The sequence below is a fragment of the Phyllobates terribilis genome, unplaced genomic scaffold, assembly GCF_046119375.1.
Source record: "Phyllobates terribilis strain yellow unplaced genomic scaffold, ASM4611937v1 Scaffold_540__1_contigs__length_1147954, whole genome shotgun sequence".
Taxonomy (NCBI): Eukaryota; Metazoa; Chordata; class Amphibia; order Anura; family Dendrobatidae; genus Phyllobates; species Phyllobates terribilis.
In genome coordinates, this window is record NW_027363300.1 from 735,570 (window position 1) to 758,988 (window position 23,419).

Consider the following 23,419-nt stretch of genomic DNA (forward strand, 5'->3'; position numbering starts at 1 on the left):
ACTATAAAAGAGAACCCAACCCAAAAAGTTTGGTTGATTAGTCTGTGGCATTCTGTTAAACTGTTGCTTATGGCGGTCTCTGTGAGCTTCTCAGCGACATTCAGCCAGCCAGGTATCCTGCCTGCAGTAGATGGAATGTGGCAATGGAACGCTGGCTGCGCGTGTCATAATAGGCTCTGAGCCTTTATATACCTGTGCACAGCAGCAGCCACCTTCAGTCTGCTGCTGGACAGCCAGCAGCAGCAGCAGCAGGAGAGGTATGTAATCAGGAGCCCTCCTGCTAAGGGTAGACAGCTGCTCGTTCCACCCCACCCCCCGCCTTAATTGGTTCTCCTCCCTTCCAACGGTGTTGAGGCGGGTGGGAACAGCAGGGGGTGAAGGTGCTGTGTTTAAAGAGGTGGAGTTATGCAGATCTAAAACGCGTGGATTGCAGCAGCAGCAAGCCGAAAAGTGCAGGCATGTAAGGGATCTAGAGGTTGACAACATGTCTTCTTAACGGGAGTCCAGGAGCTCATCTCCACAAATGGACTTTTCAGGATCCTTGGGTGGCTCCGTAGTTTGAAACCAATTCTGGTTATCGCTTCTCGGCCTTTTGGCTAAGATCAAGTGTAGTATCTGTTCTTATCAGTTTAATATCTGATACGTCCCCTATCTGGGGACCATATATTAAATGGATTTTTAGAACAGGGAGATGGAAAAAGAGCTTGCTCTGTCCACTCCACGCATTGACCTGGTATTGCAGTATCTCCAGGACCGGTGCACCCCTTCTTTAATGCAGTTTCTAAAATCAGAAAGAATTGAATTCAATGTTTTTTGTTCATTTTGCTTGTTTGTCGGATTTGGGGATGGACTCTTTGGCTTTGCTTTTCTTCTCCTCATTGGATTTTTCATGTTCAAAGTTGCAGAAGCCAGATTACAAGCTCATTTTGGTTCAACTTCAGCAACTGTGCATTGCATTGCCATGTAATGTGATGCAATGCTATCTTTCTAGCTCTCCCTTTTTACTTCCTTTTGGATAAACAGACATATTAGGCAAGCATTTTGGAGCTTTCACCTAAATAACTACAGGTGGTGAGATAAGCTGCACAATATAATTGACCTTTCAGTATATTGTTGCACACACACCATCTATTTAGCAAATGCCCTTGTTATCAACAGCAGCCTTTTAAACTCACCTGAGCTAACAGGTATGTGCGCTGGTTACTCTGCTGCGCTTAAAATTTCTTTTTTGGTTTGCTACAATGCCTTTTCTGAAACGTTGTCTCCTTCTGCTGGAACACTGACTTCTTTCATTTAATGCCTGCAGACTATAAAAGAGAACCCAACCCAAAAAGTTTGGTTGATTAGTCTGTGGCATTCTGTTAAACTGTTGCTTATGGCGGTCTCTGTGAGCTTCTCAGCGACATTCAGCCAGCCAGGTATCCTGCCTGCAGTAGATGGAATGTGGCAATGGAACGCTGGCTGCGCGTGTCATAATAGGCTCTGAGCCTTTATATACCTGTGCACAGCAGCAGCCACCTTCAGTCTGCTGCTGGACAGCCAGCAGCAGCAGCAGCAGGAGAGGTATGTAATCAGGAGCCCTCCTGCTAAGGGTAGACAGCTGCTCGTTCCACCCCACCCCCCGCCTTAATTGGTTCTCCTCCCTTCCAACGGTGTTGAGGCGGGTGGGAACAGCAGGGGGTGAAGGTGCTGTGTTTAAAGAGGTGGAGTTATGCAGATCTAAAACGCGTGGATTGCAGCAGCAGCAAGCCGAAAAGTGCAGGCATGTAAGGGATCTAGAGGTTTACAACATGTCTTCTTAACGGGAGTCCAGGAGCTCATCTCCACAAATGGACTTTTCAGGATCCTTGGGTGGCTCCGTAGTTTGAAACCAATTCTGGTTATCGCTTCTCGGCCTTTTGGCTAAGATCAAGTGTAGTATCTGTTCTTATCAGTTTAATATCTGATACGTCCCCTATCTGGGGACCATATATTAAATGGATTTTTAGAACAGGGAGATGGAAAAAGAGCTTGCTCTGTCCACTCCACGCATTGACCTGGTATTGCAGTATCTCCAGGACCGGTGCACCCCTTCTTTAATGCAGTTTCTAAAATCAGAAAGAATTGAATTCAATGTTTTTTGTTCATTTTGCTTGTTTGTCGGATTTGGGGATGGACTCTTTGGCTTTGCTTTTCTTCTCCTCATTGGATTTTTCATGTTCAAAGTTGCAGAAGCCAGATTACAAGCTCATTTTGGTTCAACTTCAGCAACTGTGCATTGCATTGCCATGTAATGTGATGCAATGCTATCTTTCTAGCTCTCCCTTTTTACTTCCCTTTGGATAAACAGACATATTAGGCAAGCATTTTGGAGCTTTCACCTAAATAACTACAGGTGGTGAGATAAGCTGCACAATATAATTGACCTTTCAGTATATTGTTGCACACACACCATCTATTTAGCAAATGCCCTTGTTATCAACAGCAGCCTTTTAAACTCACCTGAGCTAACAGGTATGTGCGCTGGTTACTCTGCTGCGCTTAAAATTTCTTTTTTGGTTTGCTACAATGCCTTTTCTGAAACGTTGTCTCCTTCTGCTGGAACACTGACTTCTTTCATTTAATGCCTGCAGACTATAAAAGAGAACCCAACCCAAAAAGTTTGGTTGATTAGTCTGTGGCATTCTGTTAAACTGTTGCTTATGGCGGTCTCTGTGAGCTTCTCAGCGACATTCAGCCAGCCAGGTATCCTGCCTGCAGTAGATGGAATGTGGCAATGGAACGCTGGCTGCGCGTGTCATAATAGGCTCTGAGCCTTTATATACCTGTGCACAGCAGCAGCCACCTTCAGTCTGCTGCTGGACAGCCAGCAGCAGCAGCAGCAGGAGAGGTATGTAATCAGGAGCCCTCCTGCTAAGGGTAGACAGCTGCTCGTTCCACCCCACCCCCCGCCTTAATTGGTTCTCCTCCCTTCCAACGGTGTTGAGGCGGGTGGGAACAGCAGGGGGTGAAGGTGCTGTGTTTAAAGAGGTGGAGTTATGCAGATCTAAAACGCGTGGATTGCAGCAGCAGCAAGCCGAAAAGTGCAGGCATGTAAGGGATCTAGAGGTTGACAACATGTCTTCTTAACGGGAGTCCAGGAGCTCATCTCCACAAATGGACTTTTCAGGATCCTTGGGTGGCTCCGTAGTTTGAAACCAATTCTGGTTATCGCTTCTCGGCCTTTTGGCTAAGATCAAGTGTAGTATCTTTTGAAAAGGCAGTTTTGTCCTTGGGCTGCCCTAGTAAATTGATGCATATTACACACTGGTTTGGTGCACTTGTTAGTACGCCAGGTGGCTCATAGAGTTATCTGATGGAAAACATGGCCCTCCAGGATCGAAGTCACTAGGCTGGGTAAGTGTGAGGGCTTTGGAGCAATGTGCCCCAGGAGTAGGCGCCCTGGTGGGAGTCCAAGCTTACTGGGACTGGGAACCCCAGAAAGACTTGGCTTCGTAGCACGCCGCACCTTTGCCAATCATACTTTCTGAGCAACCCCCCCTATTCCTGGCCTCCGGGCTAGGAAGGGGAATTTTTATAAACCCGGTCGGAGGTCCGGTCAGCTTTGGGCTGAGAAACCAACACAGGCTCCAGCTCCACTAGGGTGGCAGCCTAGATGGAAGCTGGGAGCACGAAAACGGCTCTTCTCCGGCTTCGGCTAGGGAGAGCATCGGAGATCCCTGACCCTCGCTGTGGCCTTCTGGCTCGGAGGGATGGGGATGGTTTATTGGGAACCCTCTCCTCCGGGAAGGGTCCACATGAATCCTCACCTCGTGCGCTGTTTTGGTGTGACTTCGGTCACATTTTTCAGTGCCTTGGATGCAGCTTCAATCAAAAAATCTGTTCTTATCAGTTTAATATCTGATACGTCCCCTATCTGGGGACCATATATTAAATGGATTTTTAGAACAGGGAGATGGAAAAAGAGCTTGCTCTGTCCACTCCACGCATTGACCTGGTATTGCAGTATCTCCAGGACCGGTGCACCCCTTCTTTAATGCAGTTTCTAAAATCAGAAAGAATTGAATTCAATGTTTTTTGTTCATTTTGCTTGTTTGTCGGATTTGGGGATGGACTCTTTGGCTTTGCTTTTCTTCTCCTCATTGGATTTTTCATGTTCAAAGTTGCAGAAGGCAGATTACAAGCTCATTTTGGTTCAACTTCAGCAACTGTGCATTGCATTGCCATGTAATGTGATGCAATGCTATCTTTCTAGCTCTCCCTTTTTACTTCCTTTTGGATAAACAGACATATTAGGCAAGCATTTTGGAGCTTTCACCTAAATAACTACAGGTGGTGAGATAAGCTGCACAATATAATTGACCTTTCAGTATATTGTTGCACACACACCATCTATTTAGCAAATGCCCTTGTTATCAACAGCAGCCTTTTAAACTCACCTGAGCTAACAGGTATGTGCGCTGGTTACTCTGCTGCGCTTAAAATTTCTTTTTTGGTTTGCTACAATGCCTTTTCTGAAACGTTGTCTCCTTCTGCTGGAACACTGACTTCTTTCATTTAATGCCTGCAGACTATAAAAGAGAACCCAACCCAAAAAGTTTGGTTGATTAGTCTGTGGCATTCTGTTAAACTGTTGCTTATGGCGGTCTCTGTGAGCTTCTCAGCGACATTCAGCCAGCCAGGTATCCTGCCTGCAGTAGATGGAATGTGGCAATGGAACGCTGGCTGCGCATGTCATAATAGGCTCTGAGCCTTTATATACCTGTGCACAGCAGCAGCCACCTTCAGTCTGCTGCTGGACAGCCAGCAGCAGCAGCAGCAGGAGAGGTATGTAATCAGGAGCCCTCCTGCTAAGGGTAGACAGCTGCTCGTTCCACCCCACCCCCCGCCTTAATTGGTTCTCCTCCCTTCCAACGGTGTTGAGGTGGGTGGGAACAGCAGGGGGTGAAGGTGCTGTGTTTAAAGAGGTGGAGTTATGCAGATCTAAAACGCGTGGATTGCAGCAGCAGCAAGCCGAAAAGTGCAGGCATGTAAGGGATCTAGAGGTTGACAACATGTCTTCTTAACGGGAGTCCAGGAGCTCATCTCCACAAATGGACTTTTCAGGATCCTTGGGTGGCTCCGTAGTTTGAAACCAATTCTGGTTATCGCTTCTCGGCCTTTTGGCTAAGATCAAGTGTAGTATCTTTTGAAAAGGCAGTTTTGTCCTTGGGCTGCCCTAGTAAATTGATGCATATTACACACTGGTTTGGTGCACTTGTTAGTACGCCAGGTGGCTCATAGAGTTATCTGATGGAAAACATGGCCCTCCAGGATCGAAGTCACTAGGCTGGGTAAGTGTGAGGGCTTTGGAGCAATGTGCCCCAGGAGTAGGCGCCCTGGTGGGAGTCCAAGCTTACTGGGACTGGGAACCCCAGAAAGACTTGGCTTCGTAGCACGCCGCACCTTTGCCAATCATACTTTCTGAGCAACCCCCCCTATTCCTGGCCTCCGGGCTAGGAAGGGGAATTTTTATAAACCCGGTCGGAGGTCCGGTCAGCTTTGGGCTGAGAAACCAACACAGGCTCCAGCTCCACTAGGGTGGCAGCCTAGATGGAAGCTGGGAGCACGAAAACGGCTCTTCTCCGGCTTCGGCTAGGGAGAGCATCGGAGATCCCTGACCCTCGCTGTGGCCTTCTGGCTCGGAGGGATGGGGATGGTTTATTGGGAACCCTCTCCTCCGGGAAGGGTCCACATGAATCCTCACCTCGTGCGCTGTTTTGGTGTGACTTCGGTCACATTTTTCAGTGCCTTGGATGCAGCTTCAATAAAAAAATCTGTTCTTATCAGTTTAATATCTGATACGTCCCCTATCTGGGGACCATATATTAAATGGATTTTTAGAACAGGGAGATGGAAAAAGAGCTTGCTCTGTCCACTCCACGCATTGACCTGGTATTGCAGTATCTCCAGGACCGGTGCACCCCTTCTTTAATGCAGTTTCTAAAATCAGAAAGAATTGAATTCAATGTTTTTTGTTCATTTTGCTTGTTTGTTGGATTTGGGGATGGACTCTTTGGCTTTGCTTTTCTTCTCCTCATTGGATTTTTCATGTTCAAAGTTGCAGAAGCCAGATTACAAGCTCATTTTGGTTCAACTTCAGCAACTGTGCATTGCATTGCCATGTAATGTGATGCAATGCTATCTTTCTAGCTCTCCCTTTTTACTTCCTTTTGGATAAACAGACATATTAGGCAAGCATTTTGGAGCTTTCACCTAAATAACTACAGGTGGTGAGATAAGCTGCACAATATAATTGACCTTTCAGTATATTGTTGCACACACACCATCTATTTAGCAAATGCCCTTGTTATCAACAGCAGCCTTTTAAACTCACCTGAGCTAACAGGTATGTGCGCTGGTTACTCTGCTGCGCTTAAAATTTCTTTTTTGGTTTGCTACAATGCCTTTTCTGAAACGTTGTCTCCTTCTGCTGGAACACTGACTTCTTTCATTTAATGCCTGCAGACTATAAAAGAGAACCCAACCCAAAAAGTTTGGTTGATTAGTCTGTGGCATTCTGTTAAACTGTTGCTTATGGCGGTCTCTGTGAGCTTCTCAGCGACATTCAGCCAGCCAGGTATCCTGCCTGCAGTAGATGGAATGTGGCAATGGAACGCTGGCTGCGCGTGTCATAATAGGCTCTGAGCCTTTATATACCTGTGCACAGCAGCAGCCACCTTCAGTCTGCTGCTGGACAGCCAGCAGCAGCAGCAGCAGGAGAGGTATGTAATCAGGAGCCCTCCTGCTAAGGGTAGACAGCTGCTCGTTCCACCCCACCCCCCGCCTTAATTGGTTCTCCTCCCTTCCAACGGTGTTGAGGCGGGTGGGAACAGCAGGGGGTGAAGGTGCTGTGTTTAAAGAGGTGGAGTTATGCAGATCTAAAACGCGTGGATTGCAGCAGCAGCAAGCCGAAAAGTGCAGGCATGTAAGGGATCTAGAGGTTGACAACATGTCTTCTTAACGGGAGTCCAGGAGCTCATCTCCACAAATGGACTTTTCAGGATCCTTGGGTGGCTCCGTAGTTTGAAACCAATTCTGGTTATCGCTTCTCGGCCTTTTGGCTAAGATCAAGTGTAGTATCTGTTCTTATCAGTTTAATATCTGATACGTCCCCTATCTGGGGACCATATATTAAATGGATTTTTAGAACAGGGAGATGGAAAAAGAGCTTGCTCTGTCCACTCCACGCATTGACCTGGTATTGCAGTATCTCCAGGACCGGTGCACCCCTTCTTTAATGCAGTTTCTAAAATCAGAAAGAATTGAATTCAATGTTTTTTGTTCATTTTGCTTGTTTGTCGGATTTGGGGATGGACTCTTTGGCTTTGCTTTTCTTCTCCTCATTGGATTTTTCATGTTCAAAGTTGCAGAAGCCAGATTACAAGCTCATTTTGGTTCAACTTCAGCAACTGTGCATTGCATTGCCATGTAATGTGATGCAATGCTATCTTTCTAGCTCTCCCTTTTTACTTCCTTTTGGATAAACAGACATATTAGGCAAGCATTTTGGAGCTTTCACCTAAATATCTACAGGTGGTGAGATAAGCTGCACAATATAATTGACCTTTCAGTATATTGTTGCACACACACCATCTATTTAGCAAATGCCCTTGTTATCAACAGCAGCCTTTTAAACTCACCTGAGCTAACAGGTATGTGCGCTGGTTACTCTGCTGCGCTTAAAATTTCTTTTTTGGTTTGCTACAATGCCTTTTCTGAAACGTTGTCTCCTTCTGCTGGAACACTGACTTCTTTCATTTAATGCCTGCAGACTATAAAAGAGAACCCAACCCAAAAAGTTTGGTTGATTAGTCTGTGGCATTCTGTTAAACTGTTGCTTATGGCGGTCTCTGTGAGCTTCTCAGCGACATTCAGCCAGCCAGGTATCCTGCCTGCAGTAGATGGAATGTGGCAATGGAACGCTGGCTGCGCGTGTCATAATAGGCTCTGAGCCTTTATATACCTGTGCACAGCAGCAGCCACCTTCAGTCTGCTGCTGGACAGCCAGCAGCAGCAGCAGCAGGAGAGGTATGTAATCAGGAGCCCTCCTGCTAAGGGTAGACAGCTGCTCGTTCCACCCCACCCCCCGCCTTAATTGGTTCTCCTCCCTTCCAACGGTGTTGAGGCGGGTGGGAACAGCAGGGGGTGAAGGTGCTGTGTTTAAAGAGGTGGAGTTATGCAGATCTAAAACGCGTGGATTGCAGCAGCAGCAAGCCGAAAAGTCCAGGCATGTAAGGGATCTAGAGGTTGACAACATGTCTTCTTAACGGGAGTCCAGGAGCTCATCTCCACAAATGGACTTTTCAGGATCCTTGGGTGGCTCCGTAGTTTGAAACCAATTCTGGTTATCGCTTCTCGGCCTTTTGGCTAAGATCAAGTGTAGTATCTGTTCTTATCAGTTTAATATCTGATACGTCCCCTATCTGGGGACCATATATTAAATGGATTTTTAGAACAGGGAGATGGAAAAAGAGCTTGCTCTGTCCACTCCACGCATTGACCTGGTATTGCAGTATCTCCAGGACCGGTGCACCCCTTCTTTAATGCAGTTTCTAAAATCAGAAAGAATTGAATTCAATGTTTTTTGTTCATTTTGCTTGTTTGTCGGATTTGGGGATGGACTCTTTGGCTTTGCTTTTCTTCTCCTCATTGGATTTTTCATGTTCAAAGTTGCAGAAGCCAGATTACAAGCTCATTTTGGTTCAACTTCAGCAACTGTGCATTGCATTGCCATGTAATGTGATGCAATGCTATCTTTCTAGCTCTCCCTTTTTACTTCCTTTTGGATAAACAGACATATTAGGCAAGCATTTTGGAGCTTTCACCTAAATAACTACAGGTGGTGAGATAAGCTGCACAATATAATTGACCTTTCAGTATATTGTTGCACACACACCATCTATTTAGCAAATGCCCTTGTTATCAACAGCAGCCTTTTAAACTCACCTGAGCTAACAGGTATGTGCGCTGGTTACTCTGCTGCGCTTAAAATTTCTTTTTTGGTTTGCTACAATGCCTTTTCTGAAACGTTGTCTCCTTCTGCTGGAACACTGACTTCTTTCATTTAATGCCTGCAGACTATAAAAGAGAACCCAACCCAAAAAGTTTGGTTGATTAGTCTGTGGCATTCTGTTAAACTGTTGCTTATGGCGGTCTCTGTGAGCTTCTCAGCGACATTCAGCCAGCCAGGTATCCTGCCTGCAGTAGATGGAATGTGGCAATGGAACGCTGGCTGCGCGTGTCATAATAGGCTCTGAGCCTTTATATACCTGTGCACAGCAGCAGCCACCTTCAGTCTGCTGCTGGACAGCCAGCAGCAGCAGCAGCAGGAGAGGTATGTAATCAGGAGCCCTCCTGCTAAGGGTAGACAGCTGCTCGTTCCACCCCACCCCCCGCCTTAATTGGTTCTCCTCCCTTCCAACGGTGTTGAGGCGGGTGGGAACAGCAGGGGGTGAAGGTGCTGTGTTTAAAGAGGTGGAGTTATGCAGATCTAAAACGCGTGGATTGCAGCAGCAGCAAGCCGAAAAGTGCAGGCATGTAAGGGATCTAGAGGTTGACAACATGTCTTCTTAACGGGAGTCCAGGAGCTCATCTCCACAAATGGACTTTTCAGGATCCTTGGGTGGCTCCGTAGTTTGAAACCAATTCTGGTTATCGCTTCTCGGCCTTTTGGCTAAGATCAAGTGTAGTATCTGTTCTTATCAGTTTAATATCTGATACGTCCCCTATCTGAGGACCATATATTAAATGGATTTTTAGAACAGGGAGATGGAAAAAGAGCTTGCTCTGTCCACTCCACGCATTGACCTGGTATTGCAGTATCTCCAGGACCGGTGCACCCCTTCTTTAATGCAGTTTCTAAAATCAGAAAGAATTGAATTCAATGTTTTTTGTTCATTTTGCTTGTTTGTCGGATTTGGGGATGGACTCTTTGGCTTTGCTTTTCTTCTCCTCATTGGATTTTTCATGTTCAAAGTTGCAGAAGCCAGATTACAAGCTCATTTTGGTTCAACTTCAGCAACTGTGCATTGCATTGCCATGTAATGTGATGCAATGCTATCTTTCTAGCTCTCCCTTTTTACTTCCTTTTGGATAAACAGACATATTAGGCAAGCATTTTGGAGCTTTCACCTAAATAACTACAGGTGGTGAGATAAGCTGCACAATATAATTGACCTTTCAGTATATTGTTGCACACACACCATCTATTTAGCAAATGCCCTTGTTATCAACAGCAGCCTTTTAAACTCACCTGAGCTAACAGGTATGTGCGCTGGTTACTCTGCTGCGCTTAAAATTTCTTTTTTGGTTTGCTACAATGCCTTTTCTGAAACGTTGTCTCCTTCTGCTGGAACACTGACTTCTTTCATTTAATGCCTGCAGACTATAAAAGAGAACCCAACCCAAAAAGTTTGGTTGATTAGTCTGTGGCATTCTGTTAAACTGTTGCTTATGGCGGTCTCTGTGAGCTTCTCAGCGACATTCAGCCAGCCAGGTATCCTGCCTGCAGTAGATGGAATGTGGCAATGGAACGCTGGCTGCGCGTGTCATAATAGGCTCTGAGCCTTTATATACCTGTGCACAGCAGCAGCCACCTTCAGTCTGCTGCTGGACAGCCAGCAGCAGCAGCAGCAGGAGAGGTATGTAATCAGGAGCCCTCCTGCTAAGGGTAGACAGCTGCTCGTTCCACCCCACCCCCCGCCTTAATTGGTTCTCCTCCCTTCCAACGGTGTTGAGGCGGGTGGGAACAGCAGGGGGTGAAGGTGCTGTGTTTAAAGAGGTGGAGTTATGCAGATCTAAAACGCGTGGATTGCAGCAGCAGCAAGCCGAAAAGTGCAGGCATGTAAGGGATCTAGAGGTTGACAACATGTCTTCTTAACGGGAGTCCAGGAGCTCATCTCCACAAATGGACTTTTCAGGATCCTTGGGTGGCTCCGTAGTTTGAAACCAATTCTGGTTATCGCTTCTCGGCCTTTTGGCTAAGATCAAGTGTAGTATCTGTTCTTATCAGTTTAATATCTGATACGTCCCCTATCTGGGGACCATATATTAAATGGATTTTTAGAACAGGGAGATGGAAAAAGAGCTTGCTCTGTCCACTCCACGCATTGACCTGGTATTGCAGTATCTCCAGGACCGGTGCACCCCTTCTTTAATGCAGTTTCTAAAATCAGAAAGAATTGAATTCAATGTTTTTTGTTCATTTTGCTTGTTTGTCGGATTTGGGGATGGACTCTTTGGCTTTGCTTTTCTTCTCCTCATTGGATTTTTCATGTTCAAAGTTGCAGAAGCCAGATTACAAGCTCATTTTGGTTCAACTTCAGCAACTGTGCATTGCATTGCCATGTAATGTGATGCAATGCTATCTTTCTAGCTCTCCCTTTTTACTTCCTTTTGGATAAACAGACATATTAGGCAAGCATTTTGGAGCTTTCACCTAAATAACTACAGGTGGTGAGATAAGCTGCACAATATAATTGACCTTTCAGTATATTGTTGCACACACACCATCTATTTAGCAAATGCCCTTGTTATCAACAGCAGCCTTTTAAACTCACCTGAGCTAACAGGTATGTGCGCTGGTTACTCTGCTGCGCTTAAAATTTCTTTTTTGGTTTGCTACAATGCCTTTTCTGAAACGTTGTCTCCTTCTGCTGGAACACTGACTTCTTTCATTTAATGCCTGCAGACTATAAAAGAGAACCCAACCCAAAAAGTTTGGTTGATTAGTCTGTGGCATTCTGTTAAACTGTTGCTTATGGCGGTCTCTGTGAGCTTCTCAGCGACATTCAGCCAGCCAGGTATCCTGCCTGCAGTAGATGGAATGTGGCAATGGAACGCTGGCTGCGCGTGTCATAATAGGCTCTGAGCCTTTATATACCTGTGCACAGCAGCAGCCACCTTCAGTCTGCTGCTGGACAGCCAGCAGCAGCAGCAGCAGGAGAGGTATGTAATCAGGAGCCCTCCTGCTAAGGGTAGACAGCTGCTCGTTCCACCCCACCCCCCGCCTTAATTGGTTCTCCTCCCTTCCAACGGTGTTGAGGCGGGTGGGAACAGCAGGGGGTGAAGGTGCTGTGTTTAAAGAGGTGGAGTTATGCAGATCTAAAACGCGTGGATTGCAGCAGCAGCAAGCCGAAAAGTGCAGGCATGTAAGGGATCTAGAGGTTGACAACATGTCTTCTTAACGGGAGTCCAGGAGCTCATCTCCACAAATGGACTTTTCAGGATCCTTGGGTGGCTCCGTAGTTTGAAACCAATTCTGGTTATCGCTTCTCGGCCTTTTGGCTAAGATCAAGTGTAGTATCTGTTCTTATCAGTTTAATATCTGATACGTCCCCTATCTGGGGACCATATATTAAATGGATTTTTAGAACAGGGAGATGGAAAAAGAGCTTGCTCTGTCCACTCCACGCATTGACCTGGTATTGCAGTATCTCCAGGACCGGTGCACCCCTTCTTTAATGCAGTTTCTAAAATCAGAAAGAATTGAATTCAATGTTTTTTGTTCATTTTGCTTGTTTGTCGGATTTGGGGATGGACTCTTTGGCTTTGCTTTTCTTCTCCTCATTGGATTTTTCATGTTCAAAGTTGCAGAAGCCAGATTACAAGCTCATTTTGGTTCAACTTCAGCAACTGTGCATTGCATTGCCATGTAATGTGATGCAATGCTATCTTTCTAGCTCTCCCTTTTTACTTCCTTTTGGATAAACAGACATATTAGGCAAGCATTTTGGAGCTTTCACCTAAATAACTACAGGTGGTGAGATAAGCTGCACAATATAATTGACCTTTCAGTATATTGTTGCACACACACCATCTATTTAGCAAATGCCCTTGTTATCAACAGCAGCCTTTTAAACTCACCTGAGCTAACAGGTATGTGCGCTGGTTACTCTGCTGCACTTAAAATTTCTTTTTTGGTTTGCTACAATGCCTTTTCTGAAACGTTGTCTCCTTCTGCTGGAACACTGACTTCTTTCATTTAATGCCTGCAGACTATAAAAGAGAACCCAACCCAAAAAGTTTGGTTGATTAGTATGTGGCATTCTGTTAAACTGTTGCTTATGGCGGTCTCTGTGAGCTTCTCAGCGACATTCAGCCAGCCAGGTATCCTGCCTGCAGTAGATGGAATGTGGCAATGGAACGCTGGCTGCGCGTGTCATAATAGGCTCTGAGCCTTTATATACCTGTGCACAGCAGCAGCCACCTTCAGTCTGCTGCTGGACAGCCAGCAGCAGCAGCAGCAGGAGAGGTATGTAATCAGGAGCCCTCCTGCTAAGGGTAGACAGCTGCTCGTTCCACCCCACCCCCCGCCTTAATTGGTTCTCCTCCCTTCCAACGGTGTTGAGGCGGGTGGGAACAGCAGGGGGTGAAGGTGCTGTGTTTAAAGAGGTGGAGTTATGCAGATCTAAAACGCGTGGATTGCAGCAGCAGCAAGCCGAAAAGTGCAGGCATGTAAGGGATCTAGAGGTTGACAACATGTCTTCTTAACGGGAGTCCAGGAGCTCATCTCCACAAATGGACTTTTCAGGATCCTTGGGTGGCTCCGTAGTTTGAAACCAATTCTGGTTATCGCTTCTCGGCCTTTTGGCTAAGATCAAGTGTAGTATCTGTTCTTATCAGTTTAATATCTGATACGTCCCCTATCTGGGGACCATATATTAAATGGATTTTTAGAACAGGGAGATGGAAAAAGAGCTTGCTCTGTCCACTCCACGCATTGACCTGGTATTGCAGTATCTCCAGGACCGGTGCACCCCTTCTTTAATGCAGTTTCTAAAATCAGAAAGAATTGAATTCAATGTTTTTTGTTCATTTTGCTTGTTTGTCGGATTTGGGGATGGACTCTTTGGCTTTGCTTTTCTTCTCCTCATTGGATTTTTCATGTTCAAAGTTGCAGAAGCCAGATTACAAGCTCATTTTGGTTCAACTTCAGCAACTGTGCATTGCATTGCCATGTAATGTGATGCAATGCTATCTTTCTAGCTCTCCCTTTTTACTTCCTTTTGGATAAACAGACATATTAGGCAAGCATTTTGGAGCTTTCACCTAAATAACTACAGGTGGTGAGATAAGCTGCACAATATAATTGACCTTTCAGTATATTGTTGCACACACACCATCTATTTAGCAAATGCCCTTGTTATCAACAGCAGCCTTTTAAACTCACCTGAGCTAACAGGTATGTGCGCTGGTTACTCTGCTGCGCTTAAAATTTCTTTTTTGGTTTGCTACAATGCCTTTTCTGAAACGTTGTCTCCTTCTGCTGGAACACTGACTTCTTTCATTTAATGCCTGCAGACTATAAAAGAGAACCCAACCCAAAAAGTTTGGTTGATTAGTCTGTGGCATTCTGTTAAACTGTTGCTTATGGCGGTCTCTGTGAGCTTCTCAGCGACATTCAGCCAGCCAGGTATCCTGCCTGCAGTAGATGGAATGTGGCAATGGAACGCTGGCTGCGCGTGTCATAATAGGCTCTGAGCCTTTATATACCTGTGCACAGCAGCAGCCACCTTCAGTCTGCTGCTGGACAGCCAGCAGCAGCAGCAGCAGGAGAGGTATGTAATCAGGAGCCCTCCTGCTAAGGGTAGCCAGCTGCTCGTTCCACCCCACCCCCCGCCTTAATTGGTTCTCCTCCCTTCCAACGGTGTTGAGGCGGGTGGGAACAGCAGGGGGTGAAGGTGCTGTGTTTAAAGAGGTGGAGTTATGCAGATCTAAAACGCGTGGATTGCAGCAGCAGCAAGCCGAAAAGTGCAGGCATGTAAGGGATCTAGAGGTTGACAACATGTCTTCTTAACGGGAGTCCAGGAGCTCATCTCCACAAATGGACTTTTCAGGATCCTTGGGTGGCTCCGTAGTTTGAAACCAATTCTGGTTATCGCTTCTCGGCCTTTTGGCTAAGATCAAGTGTAGTATCTGTTCTTATCAGTTTAATATCTGATACGTCCCCTATCTGGGGACCATATATTAAATGGATTTTTAGAACAGGGAGATGGAAAAAGAGCTTGCTCTGTCCACTCCACGCATTGACCTGGTATTGCAGTATCTCCAGGACCGGTGCACCCCTTCTTTAATGCAGTTTCTAAAATCAGAAAGAATTGAATTCAATGTTTTTTGTTCATTTTGCTTGTTTGTCGGATTTGGGGATGGACTCTTTGGCTTTGCTTTTCTTCTCCTCATTGGATTTTTCATGTTCAAAGTTGCAGAAGCCAGATTACAAGCTCATTTTGGTTCAACTTCAGCAACTGTGCATTGCATTGCCATGTAATGTGATGCAATGCTATCTTTCTAGCTCTCCCTTTTTACTTCCTTTTGGATAAACAGACATATTAGGCAAGCATTTTGGAGCTTTCACCTAAATAACTACAGGTGGTGAGATAAGCTGCACAATATAATTGACCTTTCAGTATATTGTTGCACACACACCATCTATTTAGCAAATGCCCTTGTTATCAACAGCAGCCTTTTAAACTCACCTGAGCTAACAGGTATGTGCGCTGGTTACTCTGCTGCGCTTAAAATTTCTTTTTTGGTTTGCTACAATGCCTTTTCTGAAACGTTGTCTCCTTCTGCTGGAACACTGACTTCTTTCATTTAATGCCTGCAGACTATAAAAGAGAACCCAACCCAAAAAGTTTGATTGATTAGTCTGTGGCATTCTGTTAAACTGTTGCTTATGGCGGTCTCTGTGAGCTTCTCAGCGACATTCAGCCAGCCAGGTATCCTGCCTGCAGTAGATGGAATGTGGCAATGGAACGCTGGCTGCGCGTGTCATAATAGGCTCTGAGCCTTTATATACCTGTGCACAGCAGCAGCCACCTTCAGTCTGCTGCTGGACAGCCAGCAGCAGCAGCAGCAGGAGAGGTATGTAATCAGGAGCCCTCCTGCTAAGGGTAGACAGCTGCTCGTTCCACCCCACCCCCCGCCTTAATTGGTTCTCCTCCCTTCCAACGGTGTTGAGGCGGGTGGGAACAGCAGGGGGTGAAGGTGCTGTGTTTAAAGAGGTGGAGTTATGCAGATCTAAAACGCGTGGATTGCAGCAGCAGCAAGCCGAAAAGTGCAGGCATGTAAGGGATCTAGAGGTTGACAACATGTCTTCTTAACGGGAGTCCAGGAGCTCATCTCCACAAATGGACTTTTCAGGATCCTTGGGTGGCTCCGTAGTTTGAAACCAATTCTGGTTATCGCTTCTCGGCCTTTTGGCTAAGATCAAGTGTAGTATCTGTTCTTATCAGTTTAATATCTGATACGTCCCCTATCTGGGGACCATATATTAAATGGATTTTTAGAACAGGGAGATGGAAAAAGAGCTTGCTCTGTCCACTCCACGCATTGACCTGGTATTGCAGTATCTCCAGGACCGGTGCACCCCTTCTTTAATGCAGTTTCTAAAATCAGAAAGAATTGAATTCAATGTTTTTTGTTCATTTTGCTTGTTTGTCGGATTTGGGGATGGACTCTTTGGCTTTGCTTTTCTTCTCCTCATTGGATTTTTCATGTTCAAAGTTGCAGAAGCCAGATTACAAGCTCATTTTGGTTCAACTTCAGCAACTGTGCATTGCATTGCCATGTAATGTGATGCAATGCTATCTTTCTAGCTCTCCCTTTTTACTTCCTTTTGGATAAACAGACATATTAGGCAAGCATTTTGGAGCTTTCACCTAAATAACTACAGGTGGTGAGATAAGCTGCACAATATAATTGACCTTTCAGTATATTGTTGCACACACACCATCTATTTAGCAAATGCCCTTGTTATCAACAGCAGCCTTTTAAACTCACCTGAGCTAACAGGTATGTGCGCTGGTTACTCTGCTGCGCTTAAAATTTCTTTTTTGGTTTGCTACAATGCCTTTTCTGAAACGTTGTCTCCTTCTGCTGGAACACTGACTTCTTTCATTTAATGCCTGCAGACTATAAAAGAGAACCCAACCCAAAAAGTTTGGTTGATTAGTCTGTGGCATTCTGTTAAACTGTTGCTTATGGCGGTCTCTGTGAGCTTCTCAGCGACATTCAGCCAGCCAGGTATCCTGCCTGCAGTAGATGGAATGTGGCAATGGAACGCTGGCTGCGCGTGTCATAATAGGCTCTGAGCCTTTATATACCTGTGCACAGCAGCAGCCACCTTCAGTCTGCTGCTGGACAGCCAGCAGCAGCAGCAGCAGGAGAGGTATGTAATCAGGAGCCCTCCTGCTAAGGGTAGACAGCTGCTCGTTCCACCCCACCCCCCGCCTTAATTGGTTCTCCTCCCTTCCAACGGTGTTGAGGCGGGTGGGAACAGCAGGGGGTGAAGGTGCTGTGTTTAAAGAGGTGGAGTTATGCAGATCTAAAACGCGTGGATTGCAGCAGCAGCAAGCCGAAAAGTGCAGGCATGTAAGGGATCTAGAGGTTGACAACATGTCTTCTTAACGGGAGTCCAGGAGCTCATCTCCACAAATGGACTTTTCAGGATCCTTGGGTGGCTCCGTAGTTTGAAACCAATTCTGGTTATCGCTTCTCGGCCTTTTGGCTAAGATCAAGTGTAGTATCTGTTCTTATCAGTTTAATATCTGATACGTCCCCTATCTGGGGACCATATATTAAATGGATTTTTAGAACAGGGAGATGGAAAAAGAGCTTGCTCTGTCCACTCCACGCATTGACCTGGTATTGCAGTATCTCCAGGACCGGTGCACCCCTTCTTTAATGCAGTTTCTAAAATCAGAAAGAATTGAATTCAATGTTTTTTGTTCATTTTGCTTGTTTGTCGGATTTGGGGATGGACTCTTTGGCTTTGCTTTTCTTCTCCTCATTGGATTTTTCATGTTCAAAGTTGCAGAAGCCAGATTACAAGCTCATTTTGGTTCAACTTCAGCAACTGTGCATTGCATTGCCATGTAATGTGATGCAATGCTATCTTTCTAGCTCTCCCTTTTTACTTCCTTTTGGATAAACAGACATATTAGGCAAGCATTTTGGAGCTTTCACCTAAATAACTACAGGTGGTGAGATAAGCTGCACAATATAATTGACCTTTCAGTATATTGTTGCACACACACCATCTATTTAGCAAATGCCCTTGTTATCAACAGCAGCCTTTTAAACTCACCTGAGCTAACAGGTATGTGCGCTGGTTACTCTGCTGCGCTTAAAATTTCTTTTTTGGTTTGCTACAATGTCTTTTCTGAAACGTTGTCTCCTTCTGCTGGAACACTGACTTCTTTCATTTAATGCCTGCAGACTATAAAAGAGAACCCAACCCAAAAAGTTTGGTTGATTAGTCTGTGGCATTCTGTTAAACTGTTGCTTATGGCGGTCTCTGTGAGCTTCTCAGCGACATTCAGCCAGCCAGGTATCCTGCCTGCAGTAGATGGAATGTGGCAATGGAACGCTGGCTGCGCGTGTCATAATAGGCTCTGAGCCTTTATATACCTGTGCACAGCAGCAGCCACCTTCAGTCTGCTGCTGGACAGCCAGCAGCAGCAGCAGCAGGAGAGGTATGTAATCAGGAGCCCTCCTGCTAAGGGTAGACAGCTGCTCGTTCCACCCCACCCCCCGCCTTAATTGGTTCTCCTCCCTTCCAACGGTGTTGAGGCGGGTGGGAACAGCAGGGGGTGAAGGTGCTGTGTTTAAAGAGGTGGAGTTATGCAGATCTAAAACGCGTGGATTGCAGCAGCAGCAAGCCGAAAAGTGCAGGCATGTAAGGGATCTAGAGGTTGACAACATGTCTTCTTAACGGGAGTCCAGGAGCTCATCTCCACAAATGGACTTTTCAGGATCCTTGGGTGGCTCCGTAGTTTGAAACCAATTCTGGTTATCGCTTCTCGGCCTTTTGGCTAAGATCAAGTGTACTATCTGTTCTTATCAGTTTAATATCTGATACGTCCCCTATCTGGGGACCATATATTAAATGGATTTTTAAACAGGGAGATGGAAAAAGAGCTTGCTCTGTCCACTCCACGCATTGACCTGGTATTGCAGTATCTCCAGGACCGGTGCACCCCTTCTTTAATGCAGTTTCTAAAATCAGAAAGAATTGAATTCAATGTTTTTTGTTCATTTTGCTTGTTTGTCGGATTTGGGGATGGACTCTTTGGCTTTGCTTTTCTTCTCCTCATTGGATTTTTCATGTTCAAAGTTGCAGAAGCCAGATTACAAGCTCATTTTGGTTCAACTTCAGCAACTGTGCATTGCATTGCCATGTAATGTGATGCAATGCTATCTTTCTAGCTCTCCCTTTTTACTTCCTTTTGGATAAACAGACATATTAGGCAAGCATTTTGGAGCTTTCACCTAAATAACTACAGGTGGTGAGATAAGCTGCACAATATAATTGACCTTTCAGTATATTGTTGCACACACACCATCTATTTAGCAAATGCCCTTGTTATCAACAGCAGCCTTTTAAACTCACCTGAGCTAACAGGTATGTGCGCTGGTTACTCTGCTGCGCTTAAAATTTCTTTTTTGGTTTGCTACAATGCCTTTTCTGAAACGTTGTCTCCTTCTGCTGGAACACTGACTTCTTTCATTTAATGCCTGCAGACTATAAAAGAGAACCCAACCCAAAAAGTTTGGTTGATTAGTCTGTGGCATTCTGTTAAACTGTTGCTTATGGCGGTCTCTGTGAGCTTCTCAGCGACATTCAGCCAGCCAGGTATCCTGCCTGCAGTAGATGGAATGTGGCAATGGAACGCTGGCTGCGCGTGTCATAATAGGCTCTGAGCCTTTATATACCTGTGCACAGCAGCAGCCACCTTCAGTCTGCTGCTGGACAGCCAGCAGCAGCAGCAGCTGGAGAGGTATGTAATCAGGAGCCCTCCTGCTAAGGGTAGACAGCTGCTCGTTCCACCCCACCCCCTGCCTTAATTGGTTCTCCTCCCTTCCAACGGTGTTGAGGCGGGTGGGAACAGCAGGGGGTGAAGGTGCTGTGTTTAAAGAGGTGGAGTTATGCAGATCTAAAACGCGTGGATTGCAGCAGCAGCAAGCCGAAAAGTGCAGGCATGTAAGGGATCTAGAGGTTGACAACATGTCTTCTTAACGGGAGTCCAGGAGCTCATCTCCACAAATGGACTTTTCAGGATCCTTGGGTGGCTCCGTAGTTTGAAACCAATTCTGGTTATCGCTTCTCGGCCTTTTGGCTAAGATCAAGTGTAGTATCTGTTCTTATCAGTTTAATATCTGATACGTCCCCTATCTGGGGACCATATATTAAATGGATTTTTAGAACAGGGAGATGGAAAAAGAGCTTGCTCTGTCCACTCCACGCATTGACCTGGTATTGCAGTATCTCCAGGACCGGTGCACCCCTTCTTTAATGCAGTTTCTAAAATCAGAAAGAATTGAATTCAATGTTTTTTGTTCATTTTGCTTGTTTGTCGGATTTGGGGATGGACTCTTTGGCTTTGCTTTTCTTCTCCTCATTGGATTTTTCATGTTCAAAGTTGCAGAAGCCAGATTACAAGCTCATTTTGGTTCAACTTCAGCAACTGTGCATTGCATTGCCATGTAATGTGATGCAATGCTATCTTTCTAGCTCTCCCTTTTTACTTCCTTTTGGATAAACAGACATATTAGGCAAGCATTTTGGAGCTTTCACCTAAATAACTACAGGTGGTGAGATAAGCTGCACAATATAATTGACCTTTCAGTATATTGTTGCACACACACCATCTATTTAGCAAATGCCCTTGTTATCAACAGCAGCCTTTTAAACTCACCTGAGCTAACAGGTATGTGCGCTGGTTACTCTGCTGCGCTTAAAATTTCTTTTTTGGTTTGCTACAATGCCTTTTCTGAAACGTCTCCTTCTGCTGGAACACTGACTTCTTTCATTTAATGCCTGCAGACTATAAAAGAGAACCCAACCCAAAAAGTTTGGTTGATTAGTCTGTGGCATTCTGTTAAACTGTTGCTTATGGCGGTCTCTGTGAGCTTCTCAGCGACATTCAGCCAGCCAGGTATCCTGCCTGCAGTAGATGGAATGTGGCAATGGAACGCTGGCTGCGCGTGTCATAATAGGCTCTGAGCCTTTATATACCTGTGCACAGCAGCAGCCACCTTCAGTCTGCTGCTGGACAGCCAGCAGCAGCAGCAGCAGGAGAGGTATGTAATCAGGAGCCCTCCTGCTAAGGGTAGACAGCTGCTCGTTCCACCCCACCCCCCGCCTTAATTGGTTCTCCTCCCTTCCAACGGTGTTGAGGCGGGTGGGAACAGCAGGGGGTGAAGGTGCTGTGTTTAAAGAGGTGGAGTTATGCAGATCTAAAACGCGTGGATTGCAGCAGCAGCAAGCCGAAAAGTGCAGGCATGTAAGGGATCTAGAGGTTGACAACATGTCTTCTTAACGGGAGTCCAGGAGCTCATCTCCACAAATGGACTTTTCAGGATCCTTGGGTGGCTCCGTAGTTTGAAACCAATTCTGGTTATCGCTTCTCGGCCTTTTGGCTAAGATCAAGTGTAGTATCTGTTCTTATCAGTTTAATATCTGATACGTCCCCTATCTGGGGACCATATATTAAATGGATTTTTAGAACAGGGAGATGGAAAAAGAGCTTGCTCTGTCCACTCCACGCATTGACCTGGTATTGCAGTATCTCCAGGACCGGTGCACCCCTTCTTTAATGCAGTTTCTAAAATCAGAAAGAATTGAATTCAATGTTTTTTGTTCATTTTGCTTGTTTGTCGGATTTGGGGATGGACTCTTTGGCTTTGCTTTTCTTCTCCTCATTGGATTTTTCATGTTCAAAGTTGCAGAAGGCAGATTACAAGCTCATTTTGGTTCAACTTCAGCAACTGTGCATTGCATTGCCATGTAATGTGATGCAATGCTATCTTTCTAGCTCTCCCTTTTTACTTCCTTTTGGATAAACAGACATATTAGGCAAGCATTTTGGAGCTTTCACCTAAATAACTACAGGTGGTGAGATAAGCTGCACAATATAATTGACCTTTCAGTATATTGTTGCACACACACCATCTATTTAGCAAATGCCCTTGTTATCAACAGCAGCCTTTTAAACTCACCTGAGCTAACAGGTATGTGCGCTGGTTACTCTGCTGCGCTTAAAATTTCTTTTTTGGTTTGCTACAATGCCTTTTCTGAAACGTTGTCTCCTTCTGCTGGAACACTGACTTCTTTCATTTAATGCCTGCAGACTATAAAAGAGAACCCAACCCAAAAAGTTTGGTTGATTAGTCTGTGGCATTCTGTTAAACTGTTGCTTATGGCGGTCTCTGTGAGCTTCTCAGCGACATTCAGCCAGCCAGGTATCCTGCCTGCAGTAGATGGAATGTGGCAATGGAACGCTGGCTGCGCGTGTCATAATAGGCTCTGAGCCTTTATATACCTGTGCACAGCAGCAGCCACCTTCAGTCTGCTGCTGGACAGCCAGCAGCAGCAGGAGAGGTATGTAATCAGGAGCCCTCCTGCTAAGGGTAGACAGCTGCTCGTTCCACCCCACCCCCCGCCTTAATTGGTTCTCCTCCCTTCCAACGGTGTTGAGGCGGGTGGGAACAGCAGGGGGTGAAGGTGCTGTGTTTAAAGAGGTGGAGTTATGCAGATCTAAAACGCGTGGATTGCAGCAGCAGCAAGCCGAAAAGTGCAGGCATGTAAGGGATCTAGAGGTTGACAACATGTCTTCTTAACGGGAGTCCAGGAGCTCATCTCCACAAATGGACTTTTCAGGATCCTTGGGTGGCTCCGTAGTTTGAAACCAATTCTGGTTATCGCTTCTCGGCCTTTTGGCTAAGATCAAGTGTAGTATCTGTTCTTATCAGTTTAATATCTGATACGTCCCCTATCTGGGGACCATATATTAAATGGATTTTTAGAACAGGGAGATGGAAAAAGAGCTTGCTCTGTCCACTCCACGCATTGACCTGGTATTGCAGTATCTCCAGGACCGGTGCACCCCTTCTTTAATGCAGTTTCTAAAATCAGAAAGAATTGAATTCAATGTTTTTTGTTCATTTTGCTTGTTTGTCGGATTTGGGGATGGACTCTTTGGCTTTGCTTTTCTTCTCCTCATTGGATTTTTCATGTTCAAAGTTGCAGAAGCCAGATTACAAGCTCATTTTGGTTCAACTTCAGCAACTGTGCATTGCATTGCCATGTAATGTGATGCAATGCTATCTTTCTAGCTCTCCCTTTTTACTTCCTTTTGGATAAACAGACATATTAGGCAAGCATTTTGGAGCTTTCACCTAAATAACTACAGGTGGTGAGATAAGCTGCACAATATAATTGACCTTTCAGTATATTGTTGCACACACACCATCTATTTAGCAAATGCCCTTGTTATCAACAGCAGCCTTTTAAACTCACCTGAGCTAACAGGTATGTGCGCTGGTTACTCTGCTGCGCTTAAAATTTCTTTTTTGGTTTGCTACAATGCCTTTTCTGAAACGTTGTCTCCTTCTG

General features: G+C 45.5%; 17 non-coding genes and 2 pseudogenes across 17 annotated transcripts; all 19 read left to right on the top strand.

Moving 5' to 3' along the window:
- The first annotated feature begins 576 nt into the window (after positions 1–576).
- On the top strand, positions 577–767 carry LOC141232853 (U2 spliceosomal RNA). The gene has a single exon (XR_012299028.1). It is a non-coding gene; the product is annotated as a U2 spliceosomal RNA (small nuclear RNA).
- Positions 768–1,882: 1,115 nt separating this feature from the next.
- LOC141232854 (U2 spliceosomal RNA) lies at positions 1,883–2,073 on the top strand. The gene has a single exon (XR_012299029.1). It is a non-coding gene; the product is annotated as a U2 spliceosomal RNA (small nuclear RNA).
- Positions 2,074–3,188: 1,115 nt separating this feature from the next.
- Positions 3,189–3,304, top strand: LOC141232575 (U2 spliceosomal RNA; annotated as a pseudogene).
- A 524-nt stretch (positions 3,305–3,828) lies between these two features.
- Positions 3,829–4,010, top strand: LOC141232468 (U2 spliceosomal RNA). Its single transcript, XR_012298718.1, has one exon. It is a non-coding gene; the product is annotated as a U2 spliceosomal RNA (small nuclear RNA).
- Positions 4,011–5,125: 1,115 nt separating this feature from the next.
- LOC141232576 (U2 spliceosomal RNA) lies at positions 5,126–5,241 on the top strand (annotated as a pseudogene).
- A 524-nt stretch (positions 5,242–5,765) lies between these two features.
- Positions 5,766–5,947, top strand: LOC141232489 (U2 spliceosomal RNA). The gene has a single exon (XR_012298738.1). It is a non-coding gene; the product is annotated as a U2 spliceosomal RNA (small nuclear RNA).
- Positions 5,948–7,062: 1,115 nt separating this feature from the next.
- Positions 7,063–7,253, top strand: LOC141232855 (U2 spliceosomal RNA). Its single transcript, XR_012299030.1, has one exon. It is a non-coding gene; the product is annotated as a U2 spliceosomal RNA (small nuclear RNA).
- Positions 7,254–8,368: 1,115 nt separating this feature from the next.
- On the top strand, positions 8,369–8,559 carry LOC141232856 (U2 spliceosomal RNA). The gene has a single exon (XR_012299031.1). It is a non-coding gene; the product is annotated as a U2 spliceosomal RNA (small nuclear RNA).
- A 1,115-nt stretch (positions 8,560–9,674) lies between these two features.
- LOC141232422 (U2 spliceosomal RNA) lies at positions 9,675–9,865 on the top strand. The gene has a single exon (XR_012298673.1). It is a non-coding gene; the product is annotated as a U2 spliceosomal RNA (small nuclear RNA).
- A 1,115-nt stretch (positions 9,866–10,980) lies between these two features.
- On the top strand, positions 10,981–11,171 carry LOC141232857 (U2 spliceosomal RNA). The gene has a single exon (XR_012299032.1). It is a non-coding gene; the product is annotated as a U2 spliceosomal RNA (small nuclear RNA).
- A 1,115-nt stretch (positions 11,172–12,286) lies between these two features.
- Positions 12,287–12,477, top strand: LOC141232860 (U2 spliceosomal RNA). Its single transcript, XR_012299034.1, has one exon. It is a non-coding gene; the product is annotated as a U2 spliceosomal RNA (small nuclear RNA).
- A 1,115-nt stretch (positions 12,478–13,592) lies between these two features.
- LOC141232861 (U2 spliceosomal RNA) lies at positions 13,593–13,783 on the top strand. The gene has a single exon (XR_012299035.1). It is a non-coding gene; the product is annotated as a U2 spliceosomal RNA (small nuclear RNA).
- Positions 13,784–14,898: 1,115 nt separating this feature from the next.
- Positions 14,899–15,089, top strand: LOC141232862 (U2 spliceosomal RNA). Its single transcript, XR_012299036.1, has one exon. It is a non-coding gene; the product is annotated as a U2 spliceosomal RNA (small nuclear RNA).
- Positions 15,090–16,204: 1,115 nt separating this feature from the next.
- LOC141232863 (U2 spliceosomal RNA) lies at positions 16,205–16,395 on the top strand. The gene has a single exon (XR_012299037.1). It is a non-coding gene; the product is annotated as a U2 spliceosomal RNA (small nuclear RNA).
- A 1,115-nt stretch (positions 16,396–17,510) lies between these two features.
- LOC141232864 (U2 spliceosomal RNA) lies at positions 17,511–17,701 on the top strand. Its single transcript, XR_012299038.1, has one exon. It is a non-coding gene; the product is annotated as a U2 spliceosomal RNA (small nuclear RNA).
- A 1,115-nt stretch (positions 17,702–18,816) lies between these two features.
- On the top strand, positions 18,817–19,006 carry LOC141232460 (U2 spliceosomal RNA). The gene has a single exon (XR_012298711.1). It is a non-coding gene; the product is annotated as a U2 spliceosomal RNA (small nuclear RNA).
- Positions 19,007–20,121: 1,115 nt separating this feature from the next.
- LOC141232865 (U2 spliceosomal RNA) lies at positions 20,122–20,312 on the top strand. Its single transcript, XR_012299039.1, has one exon. It is a non-coding gene; the product is annotated as a U2 spliceosomal RNA (small nuclear RNA).
- A 1,112-nt stretch (positions 20,313–21,424) lies between these two features.
- LOC141232866 (U2 spliceosomal RNA) lies at positions 21,425–21,615 on the top strand. Its single transcript, XR_012299040.1, has one exon. It is a non-coding gene; the product is annotated as a U2 spliceosomal RNA (small nuclear RNA).
- Positions 21,616–22,724: 1,109 nt separating this feature from the next.
- LOC141232867 (U2 spliceosomal RNA) lies at positions 22,725–22,915 on the top strand. The gene has a single exon (XR_012299041.1). It is a non-coding gene; the product is annotated as a U2 spliceosomal RNA (small nuclear RNA).
- The last annotated feature ends 504 nt before the right edge of the window (positions 22,916–23,419 follow it).